Raw genomic sequence first — 16,159 nt, 5'->3', positions numbered from 1 at the left:
AGAGTCAAAGGAAGGAAGGGAGAAAAGAAAGAGAGAAAGGAAAAAAGAAAAGAGAGAGAGAAAGAAAGAGAGAGAGAGAAAAAAGAAAGGAAAGGAAGAGAAAAGGAAAGAAAATCTTCTAAATCTCAAAGTACAGAATAGCTCAGACTATTAATGTATCCAGCCCGGATGGGTTTTTCCCTCCAACTTGGCCATAGATCACTGTACCGTTGGCTGAGCATCAGATGATGGGCTCGAATGCGGTCGGGAGTCTGGGGTGTATCAAAATGCCTATCTTTAAAAGCCTTCAGGGCAGTGGGAGAGGCACTGAGCTCCACAAAAGGAACAGCAGACACAAAGCCCCACATCTTCCTGTTCTCCCCCTGGGAGCATTGCTGGGGGAACAAACCCACCTGCTCCAGATGAACAGTTAGCTTTCTCTCCTGCAAACAAGGAACACGAAGCTGAGAAGGAGCGGAGCATTTGCAGGAGTTACATGCCACATGATGCAAATGCACTTTATTTGGCATCCCCACAGCAGCTGATGAGCACCTGCTGCGCACTTTTCCATAAGTCTCCATAACCTTGCGGTACAGACCTGCTAATACTGGGATAGGTTTCTGTCGTTCTTGAAGGAGGGCTTCCCAAATATGATGCCTTTCTGAGGAACACCCCACCTCCAGGGACTCGGTGACAAGCTGAGCCCACCTTCAACTGCAGAAGCAGCAGCTAGAAATGTCAGGGGCTGGCTTTCTTAGACTCCCCGGCTGTGAAGGGGTAAGCATGTGACTTGAACTCTCTCTCAGGCAACCAGATGTCCCTCCCCAGATGTAAAGATGCAGCACATCAGAGACTCTCTTGGTTAGGGGGCTGTGATGAGAGTCAGCCAGGGAATGAAGCAGTGACCTCCCTGCCGCCCACATCCATAAAGAAAAGACCAAAGATCCAGCAGGACCAGGGGCGATGGACATGAGTGGGCAAGTCACAACAGAGGGAAGCAAATGGCCAAGCAATGGGTGAAGAGATACACAGCCGCGCTGGTGAGCAGGGGAGGGAATGTAGCGATGAGACGCTCTTTCAATACCCATCAGCTTAAGCACAATGTTGAAGTCCAAATGCGGGAAAATGGCCTCTCTTTCAAGTTTTGTAAACCAAATGCCAAAATGTAGAAAGTTTGGCGATGTACATACCCGACCCCCAAGTGGGTCCCCACCCAGGTACATATGTACCAGACAGAGAGTTCCAGCCCTTTCGTGTAGGGTGGAAATGTTGATCCTTTCCGGTCTGGGGGCAATCACAGGGGAGAAGCTAGCTGAGGCAGTCTGAGTCCCCTGCCCACGGCAGCAAAATCAGGCTACTCCAGAGCTCTCAACTCTGTCTTGTTTACTCCGACATCATGGGCACATTATCACACTCTGTTCATGCTGAATGAGGTGAAACAGGCAGAGAAGTGTTTCTCATGCCCATGCACGGGACAGAGACGGCAGAGATGGTCATTACAGCACTGTCGTAATAGGGGGAAATAGAAACCATACTTCTCCGTAGCGAGTGCTGTGGTGTGCTGCCTGGACCCCCTTCCATAAGGAGACACTAGCTGTCCCATTTCCTGGGAGGGTTGGGTGCTAATGGCTCATAGCTGAGTTCTTCTCTGAGAATGGGTTTCAGTCTAAGGGAGCTGCCTTGCCCAAGCTTATATGCCCTCCCTGCGGAAGCCTACCTCCAATGACAGATCCATGCAGGAGTGTAGACACCCAGCCCCATTGTCTCAGCTCAGCACAAATCCGTAGGGTTTCCCCAGCTCCAGCCAGCCCTCCCTTTATGGTCCTTTGGGGCTTGTGATGCATTTGTACTGCAGCCCACCTTCTCTTCCACCCCAGCCTGCCTCCCACACTTACCAGTCCTGAGAGTACTCCCTATGAACCACATGCATGCAAATCTCCCATCTCAGAGTCTGTTTCTCTGGAAACCTACTTGTAACAGAGGTGGCCCAAGAACAGGCACTCCAAATTGGGATTTTGGAGCTGGATCACCCTACTTGGCCAGATGGCAATGAGGACCCATCACTAGGGACAGTTGGAGTACACATGCACCTGACGTGGGGAAGTGTTAACATTCTCACACAGAGGGTGAGTCAGGGTAGGAAACTGGCAGACGGGAATACACAGGTTGCTGCAACCTCTCAGGCATTTGAGGGAGATTCAATGTCTCTCGCTGAGTGCAATCAATGCACCAGAGAAAGATAGTGAAAGGCTGAAGGGAATTAATCACTGGTTTATGGTGAGGTGTACAGCTCTCAACTCCTGCAGCAAGAGGGCATGAAAAACTCAGGATCAATCCCAGGACTTACTCATAAACATAACAGCACTCCAAGGAAAGTGAACTCCCCAACTGACTCTGACAAATTTGCTTATGCCAAAATTAGCAACTCAGTTGGTGAGGAGTGGGACCTTGGTGCTTACAATGGGGTTAGGGTGCTCAAGAATCTTGAAACCCTAGATCTTCCTGAACCCTCTGGCCCCACAGACGTTGCCCCTCCTCCCTTTTAAGGATGCTTCCCTTTGCTTAAAGATGGTGCAGAGGCCCTGATCTTGTAAGGTAGGATTGACCCCTCCCCTCCCCATGGCCATCACCAAAAACTAGGGTCAAGTCACAGCTGGGCCTGGGTGCTAGGTGTACTGAGGAGAGGAAAGGACTGTACCCTGAAGGTGCTGCAGGGTCTTGCCTATCACACTGGCAGGAGCCAGGAGAACCTCATGGAACTAGATCCTGAGGTTTCTGAATGGAAGAGGGTGGACTATAAAGTTAGATAAAGGAGAGTATACTGATACAAGAGTGCTCTTCCATGATCAGATTGAACACCCAGGCAAGGAACCTTGGGAGATGGCACTAATGTCTTACTAGAATGGATCTTATAAGCTTGGAGGAAGTTGTGGACAGTACAAAGTGAGGGAGATATGCCAGAGCTATTGCAGCAAATGCTAGAGGAAGGAACACTCGTAGACGCTGTCATGCTTGAGTGGATACACCATGTAAAGGCGAAATACCCACCATGGAGAGCCCAGAGGGCGCTGCATTTACCAACAAAATAAGGAATAATGTAGTGTGGTGGCCCCAGCATCACTAAATACTCACCAGTGACACATCTATGAAGACCAGGCAGGGGTAGGAGATGTTGTTATAGAAATGACTCCCTGCTCATAATGGGGATGATAAGGTCTTGAATAGATGCTTCACCATCAGAAGCAGAATGGTGCAATCATTGTAATGAAAAGCCAAACTGCAGGGGCAACTGGGAGACCATGATCCAAAGAAAGTTAAGGAAATTATTAATAGAATAAGACATTCCCAGGGGGAAGATAGATGAGCAACTAACAGGCTAATGCACAATTGGCACAACCAAAAGAAATCAAGGATAGATTATCAGAAGGCCAAGAGTAGACATGTTGTAGCCTGATAAAGTCACTGTTCCTCAACCAATTTCTGGAGGTGAACCAGTTCTCAAAGCCAGAAACTGCTGACTGAAGAAGAAGCCAGGTTACCATGAGAAAGAGTTCTGCCATACCACGGCAGGTATATATGGTCATAATCCCCCCAGCTTTTCTCCAAAGGCATCTACAGTCATTGACATAGACAACCCTATACTTGAGAAAGAAAAATCCTCTTACATTGCAGTGACTTTCAAATATAGGATCTGAACTGATGTTGATACTCAAGGAACTGAAGTAGTATCATGCCCTCGACCTTTAAAGAAGGACATATAGAGACCAGGAAATAAGTGATAGCCTATCTTGATTCACATCTGATTCACAGTGGGTTCACGGAGACCCTAGACCCAACCAATGTCATTCTTCCAGCACCAAATGTATGATAGGAAGAGACATACATGGTTGTTGCTACAACCTCCAGTGGGCTCCTTGGTCTATAATAAGGACTATCACCATGGTAGAGGCCAAGTGAGAAACCCCTGATACCACCTTCCCATTCTAGCCAAGGATAGTAAGTAAAAAACAATATCGCATCCCAGAAAGAATGGCAGAGATCAGTGCCACCCCTAAAATAGAAAGGATGTAGGTCTCCATCCTATTCCCATCTAATTCACTCATCTAGCTCCTAAATAACAAGTCCTGGAAGGTGACGGTGAGCACTTGTAAACTCAAGCAAGTAGTGGCCTTACTTGCAGCTGCCCAATGGTGCACCATTTTTGCTAAATGCAGCCCCAAGTGCATAGCGTGCAGCCTTTGATCTGGCAAATGCATTCTTTTCCATTCCTTTCAGGAAAAGGATCAGAAAGATTTCCCACTCATGGAAGAAGAGCAATCATATGCATTTTCAGCCTTCCCAGGGCTAAGTTAACTCTCCTGCTGTCTATCATAATACAGTCCAAAGAGACTGGCTGGACATCCCGCAGGAAATCACAATGATCTACTATATCCACGACATCATGTTAATTGGATGAGCAAGCAGTGGCAACTATCTTGGAGGCTTTTGTAAGATATATGTATGAGAGTAAGGAACAAACCCTATGGTAAATTCAGGATGCTGCCATATCAGGGACATTTTTGAGTCCAGTGGTCTGGGATATCCCCTCCAAAGTTTAAAAAAAATGCAAATTATTTCAACCTGTACCTCCTAACACAAAGGATAATGTCTGATAGGACTTTTTAGGTTCTGGAGGCAGAATACACCATACCTAGAAATATTCTTCCAATCCACACACTACATGATATGTAAGGCTGCTGTCTCAAGTGAGACTTAGAGCAGGAAAATGCTTTGCAGCAGATCTAGACTATCGTGTAAGCAACTCAGTTACTTGGGTCATATGACCCAGCAGACCCTATGGGGTTAGAAGTATTTGTGATGGAAAAAAGATGCCATGTAGAGTTCATGGCAAGCCTCAACAGAAGAACAAAAATGTACCATTGCTCCAGAAAAGTATACACCTTTTATAAAATACATACCTTTAAAAAAAAAACAAAAAAAAAAAAAACAAAAATATACATTTTTTGGGGCACCTGGGTGGTTCAGTGGGTTAAGCCTCTTGCCTTCAGCTCAGGTCATGATCCCAGGGTTCTGGGATCGAGCCCCGCATCAGGTTCTCTGCTCAGCAGGGAGCCTGCTTCCTCCTCTCTCTCTCTCTCTGCCTGCCTCTCTGCCTACTTGTGATCTCTGTCAAATAAATAAATAAAAATATTTTTTTTTAAATACACCTTTTATAAAATAGCCCCAAAGTGCTACTGAGCTTGGTGAGAGACAAACCATCTGACCTTGAACCTCAAATTACTACACAGCTGAGTTCCATCAGACCTGTTAAGTCAATATGTTGCCTGGGCCCAACAGCAGTTGACCGTACAATGGAAGGAGGATATCTCAGATCAGGAAAAGCAAGTCCTGAAGGTATAAGGAAGCTGCATGATTAGGGAGCCCACACTGCCATGTCATCCACCACTGGTTCCTCTCTTTCAGCTCACACCAATGGCCTCTGGGTTGGGAGAAAACTTTTGCCCAGCTGATAGAGAAGGAAAAAGCCGAAGTTTGATTCACAGACAGGTCATTTCTATATGTGGTCCAAGCCAAAGATGATCTGTTGTTATTCCACCATCTTGGAAGTGGGGAGTAAAAGTCTTCCCAAAGGCAGAGCTTTGACAGGGGGACATGCCTGATCATTCCATTGGTGCTGGAAAAGAAGTAGCCCAAGGTTAGACTCTACCTAGGTCCCTAGTGTCTCAGCTGTTTGGTCAGAGGCCTGGAAGGAGAAAAAGCAGAAGATTGGTGTCAAGGAGGTCTGGGGAAGAGGAACATGATATATATGTGAGAGTGTGAACTATAAAGATCCATGTGGCTTGTGTTAAGTCCTTTCGGAGAGTAACCACCATGGTTTTTTTTTTTTTTTTTTTTTTTACATTTTTAAGAGTCCAATGTTTTATTATCAGAATTAATATTTGTTCATGCTGAAGATTCAGGGATAAAATAATAGACAAAAAACTGGAATGTAAACAACACTACATAAACATATAAGAATATTTTGCTAATTATTGGACTAAAATATATAAAAGATGAAATTATGTCAATTACTTTGTGATTAGTCTTTTTGAATGTACTTTTAGTATTGCATAGCAAGTGCTTATACTTAAAGATACTGCCTTTTTTTTAGCACTGAAAATATGATAATCCTTGATTAAGGCACTAAACGACCAAGAAGACAGAACAGCTTGGCCAGCCAATGTTAACCAGTCCCTGTAGTTGGCCACCTCAATGGTGGTCAGATGGGCCCATGAATGAAGTAGCCATAGGGGCAGGAACAGAGGCTACTTATGAGCCAAAATCATGAGCTGCCATTCACCAAAGCAGATCTAGCTATTGCCACTGCAAATGTCCATTCAGGCAATAACAGAGATCCACACTGAGCCCTCAGTATGACCCTATTGCTTAAAGAGAACAACCAGTCACTTGGTGACAAGTTGCCTACGCTGGACCCCCACCTCCTGAAAGAGACAGCAGATCTTCTGGGCTGAAATCAACACATATTCTGCATAAGGATTTGCTTTTCCTGCTTGCAGGGTCCAGTCAACACCACTGTCCCAGGACCTGCAGAGTGGTCTGATCTACTACATGGGATCTGGGTTGACAATGCCTCAGATCAAGAAACCCACTTAACAGCAAAGGAGGTACAGTGGTGGGCAAATGACCACAGGATTCCTGTCACAAACCACAGCACTCAGAAACCAATGGCCTGAAAGGTGTAGCCAACATGCTGGCTTGGAGAGAAAGGTACACCCTTCAGAATGGAAATAAACTCCAAAGTGATGGTCACTGTGCATGGCATTTTCAATAAAGTAGGTGAGTCCAGGAACCCCAGAAAGAAGTAGGAGCTGTCCAATTACCATCATTTACCATAACCTAACTGGGGAATTTAAGTTTCTCATGTCCTCAACTTTAGACCTTGTGGACGTAGAAGTTCTGATTTCCAGAGGGAGCATGCTCTCACCAGGGGACACAGTAAAGATCCCATTGAACTTAAAATTATAGCCATCACCTGGTTACTTTGGTTTCCTCATGCCAAGAAGCCAACAGTCAAGGAGATAAGTCACTGTATTGGCAAGTATAATTTCACTATTAGCAGAAGAATGTAGGGTTGCCATTATATAATGAGAGCAGAGAAAGATACATTAGGAAAACAGGTAATCAACAGAGTGTCCCTTAATATTTCCCAATTCAGACAGCAGATAGACACAGACAATAATTATGGCCTGGGAAGAATAGGATGACCAAGGGTAGAGACCCTCAATGATGAGAGACAGGGTCACACCAGCGGGAAAGCCACCCACCTCTGTTAGCAGAGGTGCTAACAGAGGATGAGACGAACATAGAATGGATATGAAATGAGCACAGATGGACAGAAATGGGAGAGGCTGCAATCCTGATATAGCCTCCATACCAGCCATGGTTGGTGGCAGGGACTACAGTTTGTCCCATTAACTTCCCTTTTCTCATTATCATGGGAAAAGACACCAGCCAGAGTCCTGGAGGACCTGCTCCCGGAGGCGGTGAATTTACTGCATGAAGCAGGTGGGTCTAAGCCCACAAGAGCCGGACTATGCCGGATGCTGGGATGAGCTGCCCAGATTCCCCCTGAGGACAGAGGCACCCCTCCTTTCCTCAGCTACCAGAAGTGTTGGCTGCAGATGGTCCCCACATGAGTCTTCTCTCAACAAACAGAGCTGTCTTACCCAATGTCATGGTTCTTTCCTGGAGGCAACCTTCATCCAGTGACTGGACAACAAGGAGACACAAATGCCTGGAAACTTGTCTTGAAGGAGGACAACTCTGAAAGCCTCACCCCATTCCAGCGCTCCCTGTGGGGATCAGCTGAGGGCTCCATATCAACCATATCACAGCTCCCACCTCTCTCTCTCTGCCCAGTTCTGCTTCCCTCGCTCCCTACACATGGTCTTCCTGACAACACTTCCCAGCACACTTGCTGCTCACAGATCTCTGTCTCCAAGTCTGCTTCCTGCAAAACCAAGTCAAAAGGATTCCATGAGGAAAATTTATGCTCTCTGATTCATTCATAAATGAAATTCCATACAGCTTTTAAAAGGAATGAACTAGCATAAGATAGAGCAACAATGATGCTTCAAATAGGACCTTGTGTGGAAAACAAATACGAAACTGAAGGATAGGAACATGTAAAAAAGTTATCCAGAAGAAACAATATTATATGATATTTATGGCTGGACCAAACTGCCGTAAAGATAGTAAAACACAAATTTGGTTCTCCAAACTTATCATAGTGGCAGCTTGTGTGGAGGAGAGGAAGAAATTGAATGAAAAGGCTTCAGAAAGGACTTTAATGTTTTAACTGATATATTTTATCTTTTAGTTTAGTTTTGTTTTTTTTTTTTAATTTGAAGCAGAGATGACAAAATTTTGTCAAATGTTAGTACTGGGTGGTGAGCATCCATGTTGCGTGATCTACTATAGCTTTCTGTATTAAACTTTTGCCAAGCTTTAAAACATGCAAATGGGGGTACCTGGGTGACTCAGTCAGCTAAGCGCCCAACTCTTGGTTTCAGCTCAGATCATGATCTCATGGTTGTGAGATCAAGCCCTGCATCAGGCTTTGCACTCAGTGGGGAGTCTGCTTGAGATTCTCCCTCTCTCTCTCCATCCTCACTCACAAATAAATAAATAAATCTTTTTAAAAACGTGATATGGTATGATCAGCATTCCGAAAAGCATGAAGGCGTGCCGTGTTCACTGAGGGATCAGGAGAGAAGGAATCCTTCTGGTGGAATCCTAGGGACAGCATCCTAGACCCAGGAGCATCCAAGCCTGGCGAATGTTTCAAGACCAAAGCAGCAAGGCCATCTGGTGTGGAAAGAATAAAAGGTCTGGGTAAAACAGTGGCATAGGAGGCTGGGAAGCCTGAAAGGAGATCACACACACACACACACACACACACACACACACACACACACACACACCTTGGTTCTTTCTAGGAGCTGTCACCCTGATCTGGGGGACTTCGCAGACACACTGGAGACTCCACAAAGAAAAACAACTTCTAAATCATACAAAATGTGACTCAGGTGTCCATTTTTCTGGATCCGATGTCCTCTAATAAAAACATCAAATAACTTATGCTGTCAACATAATGAACCACTTTGGGCCATGACCCTGGAATCAGGACAATCTGGGCTCCACCATCAACTACCCAACTGGTCCTGAGCAAGACAGTCACCTTTCTGAGCCTCTGTTCCCTCCTCTGTAAACTGTAGATGACAACAGGCCTTCCTGTGGATGGAAAGACATGGCAAGGCAGCCCATGTAGCCTGGCCAGTGCCCGGCCCAGAGCAGGCTTCCCGTACCCATCAGTAGCCAAGTCTCCAGGGAGGACTCTCCCAGAGCCCCCTGCCAGGTGTCCTTCCCCAGGGAAAGTCACTCTACCTTGGGAATTAGCATGGAAAGGAGCCCTTCCTAGACAGTCCCCAAATTCCTCACTCCTCAAACGGGAGGGGATAAAAGAGTTCCTTAATTGGTACCACAAAGACTTTTCCACGAAGAAAGAAATAGAACTTCTAAATTAAAGGCAGATTTCTCTGCAGGAGGGGCAGCTGGCCTGGAGCCGGAGCCCAGATGCTGAGCCATTTTCCAGGAGGGAGGCCAGGGTGGAGGGAGGAGTGTCTGGGGAGGATGTGCACCCCCACCCAACCTTGCCTGAGTGCTCCTTGTGTTTGTTATCTGATGGGCACCTTACAGGTGTGTGATGCTGCCAGGGTCGTCTGGCCATATCTCCAGCTGTAGCTTAGCCTGACTGGCTCCTGGTGATGGGGTTCAGGGAACCAGATAGGCTGTGGGAAAATCCAATCCAGCAGGCAGGCAGAGTTCTGCATCACAGAGCTATAACCCCCAACAAAGCCCAAGCTCGCTGGGACGGTGGGTGGAAGAGGGGCGTCAGCCCATCAAGTTGGATTCCCTGTGGGAGGAAGTACCAATTGGAGTCCCATTAAGAGGTCTCCTGGTGCATGGCCGGGCCTTCTGAATGGCCTCTGCTCTGAGAAATGACTGGAGAACCAAAGCCAGGTACAGATTTCAGGAAGTTCAGGAGCCCCGTGTTTGGGCTAGATGAACATTCAATCATGCACTTACCATGCATTCATGCATTCATTTGTCCAGAACCCTTTGGGAGCTCCCCTGCATGCCCCAGGACCTGGGACTCAGCAGTGACACTGTCTGGCCTCCTGGCGTTTTCAGTGAAGCGAGGCTTGAGCCTGACTTGCGTGCAGGCTGCCACAGGACAGGGTCTCCCGACCCCTCCCATCTCAGGCCACCTCTGCCCCAAGTCCCCACAAAGGTGTACATGAGATGGGGACCTCCATGGGGACCTCGCTGATTTCAAACCGAACCCTAGCTTTGCAGAGTGCAAGTGCTGGGTCCAAAGTCCACCCTTAGCCCCTAATGTCGTCACAGATTGAGGTAAGGATTATCAGTTGACAAGTTAAAACCATTAGGTGAATTGTCAATGCATAACTGGACATTTCAGAATGTACAAAATAAGACCCTACAGACTTCCCTCAAGCCCAGGAACAAAAAAAAAAAAAAAAAAAAAAAAAATGGAACCAGAGGGGTGAGGTTTCCCCACCCCAACCCCAGAGTCAGTCTTGCATGAGAAATAGTGCGGGAAAAAAAAAAAAGAAACAGTGGGATGACCAGCAATCTTATGTCTGCCTAGAGATACCATTTGAGGCTCTCAGCTATCCCATGGGCCTGGTCCAACCAGAAGATGTTTACAGGATCCATGAAAGTGCAGACTGGACTTCCAGTTCACAGGATGGAAAAGGAATTAAGAAACAAGCTGAATGGTGACAAAAGGAAGAACCCTAAGAATCATCCGCCAGATGAGTGAGCCACCCCCATCAGCCAGCCATGACAAAGGTCACTGTGCTAGATGGAAGGCAAGCCAAGGGACAGGTGCCCCCACACCCTTTAAGGTCCTGGATGATCTTCTGCTTGTATGATCTTCTGCTACAACACATGGCTAAGACAATGGATTTCCTCACTAAATATGGACCAGGTATCAGGTGATACTTAGAAATAATGATTTACTTCATTAAGCAGGATATTGTTATTTTAGATCAATAGAAAATGCCCTCATCTTTTAAAGACGCACACTTGAGTAACAAAAAAAACTCCAGAATGTTCCTAGTTTCCTGTGGTAGACACAATTCCAAGATGGCCTCCAAGAGTCTCATTGCCCTCGTATACATGCCCTGGGGGTGAATACAATGGGATATCACTCCTGTGATTAGGTTACCTGATGTGGCAAGGGTGAAGGTGTTTTTCAGGTGTCCCTCCCTATTCGGCTGACTTTAAATTAATCAAAGGGGAGATTATCCTAAAATATCCTAGGAGATTAACCTAGATTGACTATTCAGGTGAGCCCTTTGAAAGAAGGCCAAGAGGCCGGAGATGGAAGACGTCAGAGAGATTTGAAGCAGCAGTAGGCATATCCCTGTTGGCCTTGAAGAAGCAAAGTGCTGTATTGTGGACAAGGTCACATGGCAGGGAAAGCAGGTGCACTCTGGGAGCTGAGGACTTCAGTCCTACAACCACCAACAATTCTATAAACTCAGTAGAGGACCCCCGGATTCATAGGAGACCTAGCCCTGGCAGACACCTTGCTTTCAGCCTGGTGAGATCCTGAACAGAGGGGCCCCCCAGCCCATGCCTGGACACCTGATGCACAGAAACTGTGAGATAATAGATCTGCGTCATTTTAAGCCATTCAATTTATGGCAACTTACGATGCTTCTTTGGTCATAGTAGCCAAAAGCCAGAAACTGGCCAAATATCTCTCAACTTGAGAATGAACAAACAGATTGTGCTACACTCACCCAGTTGGAATCATACTCAGCATTAGAAAAGAATGAGCCACAGGTCCATACCCCAGCGTGGATGACTTTCAAAACCTTGATGGTGAGCAAAAGAAGCCAGATACTAAAAAAACTGTTAAGTCTACGTTTATATTCCATGATGCCATTTACATGATATGTAAGAGCAGGAAAAAACTAAATCCGTGATGATAGAAATCACAACTGTGGTTGCCCATGTGCAGGTTGGAGGAGGATTCACTGGAAAGGAGCATAAAGAACTTTCTGGGGCAATGAGAAAGTTTTACATCTTCATCTTCGTTAGGGTGCGGATTACATGAATTTTGCTCATTGGTGAAAATCCATCCAAGTGTGTACTTAAAATCTATACCTTTCATCGTATGTAAATTATTCCCCAACTTACAAATAATACGAATTCCACCCCCAGCTGTTTAAAGACTGGCAGACGGCTCTTCCCAGACCTGGAGGCAAGAGAGCAATGGGCGGCGGGGATGATTCTCAAGACATTCACACTCACATGTTTGCACATGTGCATGCACACGTGTGCCCACACACATGCGCACACGCGCGCACACACAGATGGCGGCATTCCAGGCTGACGAAGGCTCCCCTTTGGCCTCCGCCTCGTTTAATGTGGAGAAGGCAACTGCCTCCCAGCTCCCGGGTCACCGCCCTGTGTGTCCGCCTGTCAAGATAAGAAGTTGGAGGCAGATGCTGCTAATTACCTGGTCTTTCAAGTGCTCCCACGGCCCCACATCTGGCTTCCTCCCCAACATCCAGCTTGAGCCAATAAAAGCCAAATGAAATCACAAAGGGCCAGGCTGCACATGAGGAGGTGTGGGGGCAGGACAAGGACATAGCCAGGAGCGCGGGGCAGGAGAGACATCTCGCTGACCGTGCTGGCGGGACAAAGAGGTGAGAAGGCCACCCCTTCCTCGCAGCGAACAGCTTCTGCTCTGGCTGAGCCCCCCGAGCGGATCCTGGAAGAATACTGGTGGCCCGGGTTTATTTTTCTGAGCACTCGGGGAGGGGGGCTCTGCCTTCCGTGCCAGCCAGAGCCAGAGGCACCTTGGGGTTTCATGCTGGGCCTGCAGGTGTGAGCCCCAGCTTCTCCTGGGCCCCAGCTTGTGCCTCCAGCAGGTTTATGGGAGAGCAGGAACCTATGCCAAATATTGCCAGGAGGAGGCCTAACCCAGGAATCACCCAGGACAAGGTAGAATGGAAAATCACCTAGAGTTGGAGAGACTTCTGGAAAGTGCTCACCCCACCACCCTGCCCCTTTGTCTGAAATCCTACCATGGAAGAGAGGCTTTTCTCTGAATTGTAAACATGCTGTGGTCTCCCTCTCTTAACACGCAGGTCACCCCTTAAGTCTCGTCTCCTGGGGACTAATATTCTAAGTCTCAGAAGAGAGAGGCTCCGGGCAGAGAAGAAAGATGAGTGACCTCTCCAAATGATGGATCTCAGTCTCCCCATCTGTGCAACAAGGACCTTCAGTTGGATGACGTCCCAGGTTAAAGAGGAAAGGTGAGTCTGCCCTGCCCCCAGCTCCCATGGCCCTCTCCTTTGTCTGCCTGACCCTGGCAGGGATCTGAGTTGTCAAGCACGTCCTGGATGGTCCTGGCTGTCAGCCCCTCGAGGCACAGCAGACAGGCGACCCCAGGGTCCCGTGCTCCTCACGGGACTCCAAACGCCTATCGGCTCCCTCTTTGGAAAGCCAAAATAGAACTGGGCAGCACAGGATGCTGAGAGCCCCTTTGAAGGCTGTGCCGTGGGATTATTTTGCTAAACATGAAAACCCGAAAGCAGCAGGGCCGCTGATGTGTTTTCGCAAATTCCAGCAAATTAAAAAAATGTGTGTGCAGAATTCACCGGGGGGGCCAGAGCCTGGCTTTCATGAAAGAATAAATTGTTGGCCAAGACAAAGCAGCAGATTAACTTCTACGGAATCTGTTTCTCTCCAGGGTGGGGCTCCCACAAGCCGGCTCCTCGCGTCTGTGACGAGAGATCCCGCTTCCACCTTTATCTGCAGCCGGTCGAGCCGCCGAGGCCAGTGGCAAGCCTGTAGTAGGACTTAAAATGGCTTGGCAGCAAATGTCAGAGCTGTTTGATCTGCTTTTAGAAAATCACCTTTCGAGGCCCTCGAAGATACTTGACACTTTGCAAAGAGATTAAAAACTTTTCAGCTGACTTGGAAAAAGAGACCAAGTGGGTTTGATTCCCTGGGAAGCAGGAGGGGGGCTCCGGCTATGCCCAGGGCCAGGGAGTCTGAAGCCTGTGGCCTCGCTTTAAAGCGAAGAGCCAGCTCCCAGCATGGCTGCCCCTGCACGTTCCTTTTGCCCTTGGCATCTGGGATGGTCCTGGGGGGTTTTCCTTTCTGGGTTCTCAGGGAGAGGAGGTGGCCTGAGGCAGGGTTAACGTGCAAAGTAATGACTGGTAAGTTGCACGTGTCAGCATTCAGGCCGCTGAAAAGAGCTGCCCCACCAACTCAGCCCAGCAGCAGGTCTGGAGGCCCCGGATAGATACGCAGAACTCAGGGCAGGGCCCGGGCTGTCCCATCGGTCAGTACAGGTGGCTGGGTACATGCTGAGGGGAGTCATAGCAATTGTCACAACTACCCAGCTCTCCCTTTCCCCACAGTCTCACGAGTGTCCTTTCCAATCACTCACTGTCCTCAACCTGCCTCTTCTCCCGCTCCCATTATTTCGACTGCCTTCCAACTGGCCCCCTTCTCTGGCCCTCCTCCCCAGTCTACACCATCCAAGACCTCCAGCAGATCATCCTGAAACACGATGTTGCTCTTAAGCCACCTGCAGAACCAACAGCCTGACACCAAAACTTCCAGTCTTTCCCTGAAAATAGTGCCTGTCTGTCGTGACTTTATTATCTGTTTCAGTCATGAACTGTGTCGTATACAATTTAACTAATTTAATACAACCTCTTTCTCACCAGCCTCATTTCACATCTGAGAAAGATCAAGGCTTCTGGGGATTAATTGGCTTCTCCGAGGTCACAGAGAGTAAGTGGGACTTGAACTTGGACCTCTTCCCTAAAGCCATGCACAGAAACATTGGGCCGTACACGTGCTCCCTGTTCTCCCCCAAACGTTGCCAGAAAAGCTACATCTTCTAAAACCACAAAGATTGGTGAAGTCTCTAAATTAGGCTGCATCCACACACTAACAACCCATCTCCACAACAAATGGAAACAGTGTTTTAAAAATGTAGGATTTCAGGCCTAGGACCCATGGCATGAAAGAGGTACTCTGAGAAAAAGGATCCTGCTGGGGTGTCATGAGGACTCCATGTCCGGTCAGCCCCTTTCAGAGAGCTACACATGCCACCAGAAGTCAGTAGGTGAGAGTCTCTACAAGAGATCTGGGATGTGGGTTCCTTCCCGATTTCTAAAACTACATTTGTTGTTGGACATTGGGCAAGCTGCTGGGGCTTAGTTTCCATATGGGCTGATAGCTGATAGCACCTGGCTTGACCAGTCAGGACAGGCGAGGTGATGCTGTAGTGACAAACAAGCCCCAGATGTTGGTAGTTTGCCACAACAAAGGTGTATTTCTTGTCTACATTATGTGTACAATGAAGGTTGGTGAAGACCTGTGCTCTCCTATTGTAGTCACTCCTCAAGGACCCCAGGTACCCAAGGATCCTCAGTCTATAACCTGGAATGGTCATCTAAGAGCAAGGCTTCGAAGTTCCCTGCAGCAAGTAAAGAGAAGCCTGGAGGGTGAGGGACCAGCAATTAAATTCTTCAGCCCAATAATGACACGTGTCACTCCTGCCTATATTTCATTGCCACAGGAACCTGCCTAAATGCACAAACAGTGCCGCCTACCAAGAAGCAGATAAGAAGTGGATTGGAATGAACATTAGCCATGTCCCTCACCACCTGCCTCTTGGGGTGCTGTCAACATCCAATGGGCTTCCATGAAAAATCAACTAGGGAATTAGTTGGAGCCAAGATTCTGATCCCAGTTCCAGTCCTAGTTCAGGAAGTGATCTTGAGAAAATGAAATCCCCCAGTTTCAATCTCTTCATCTGTGGTATGGAGATATTAGTAACTACTTCACAGAGCTATGGCAAGAACAAGACAGTGCATAACTCTGAGCACAGCCCTAAGCCTTTGATCAATAGTTGGTGGCAGAGATGAGACGAGAATGGCCATGAGTTGACCATTTTTAAGACCATTTATAAGACCATGAATTCCTAGGGCCCTCTTCAATTTTGTGTCTGCTTAAATTTTTCCATAATAAAAAAAAGTTTTTTAACCTGGGAGAG

At 47.4% G+C, this 16,159-nt stretch overlaps 1 long non-coding RNA gene across 1 annotated transcript; it reads left to right on the top strand.

The window, feature by feature from the left end:
- The first annotated feature begins 12,719 nt into the window (after positions 1-12,719).
- On the top strand, positions 12,720-14,068 carry LOC101686702. The gene is made up of 3 exons (XR_198862.2): positions 12,720-12,785; positions 13,230-13,397; positions 13,835-14,068. It is a non-coding gene; the product is annotated as an uncharacterized LOC101686702 (long non-coding RNA).
- Positions 14,069-16,159: the final 2,091 nt, after the last annotated feature.

The sequence above is a fragment of the Mustela putorius genome, unplaced genomic scaffold (assembly GCF_011764305.1).
Source record: "Mustela putorius furo isolate JIRA1106 unplaced genomic scaffold, ASM1176430v1.1 tig00000174_pilon_pilon_pilon, whole genome shotgun sequence".
Taxonomy (NCBI): Eukaryota; Metazoa; Chordata; class Mammalia; order Carnivora; family Mustelidae; genus Mustela; species Mustela putorius.
This window is presented reverse-complemented; position numbering and strand designations above follow the sequence as displayed.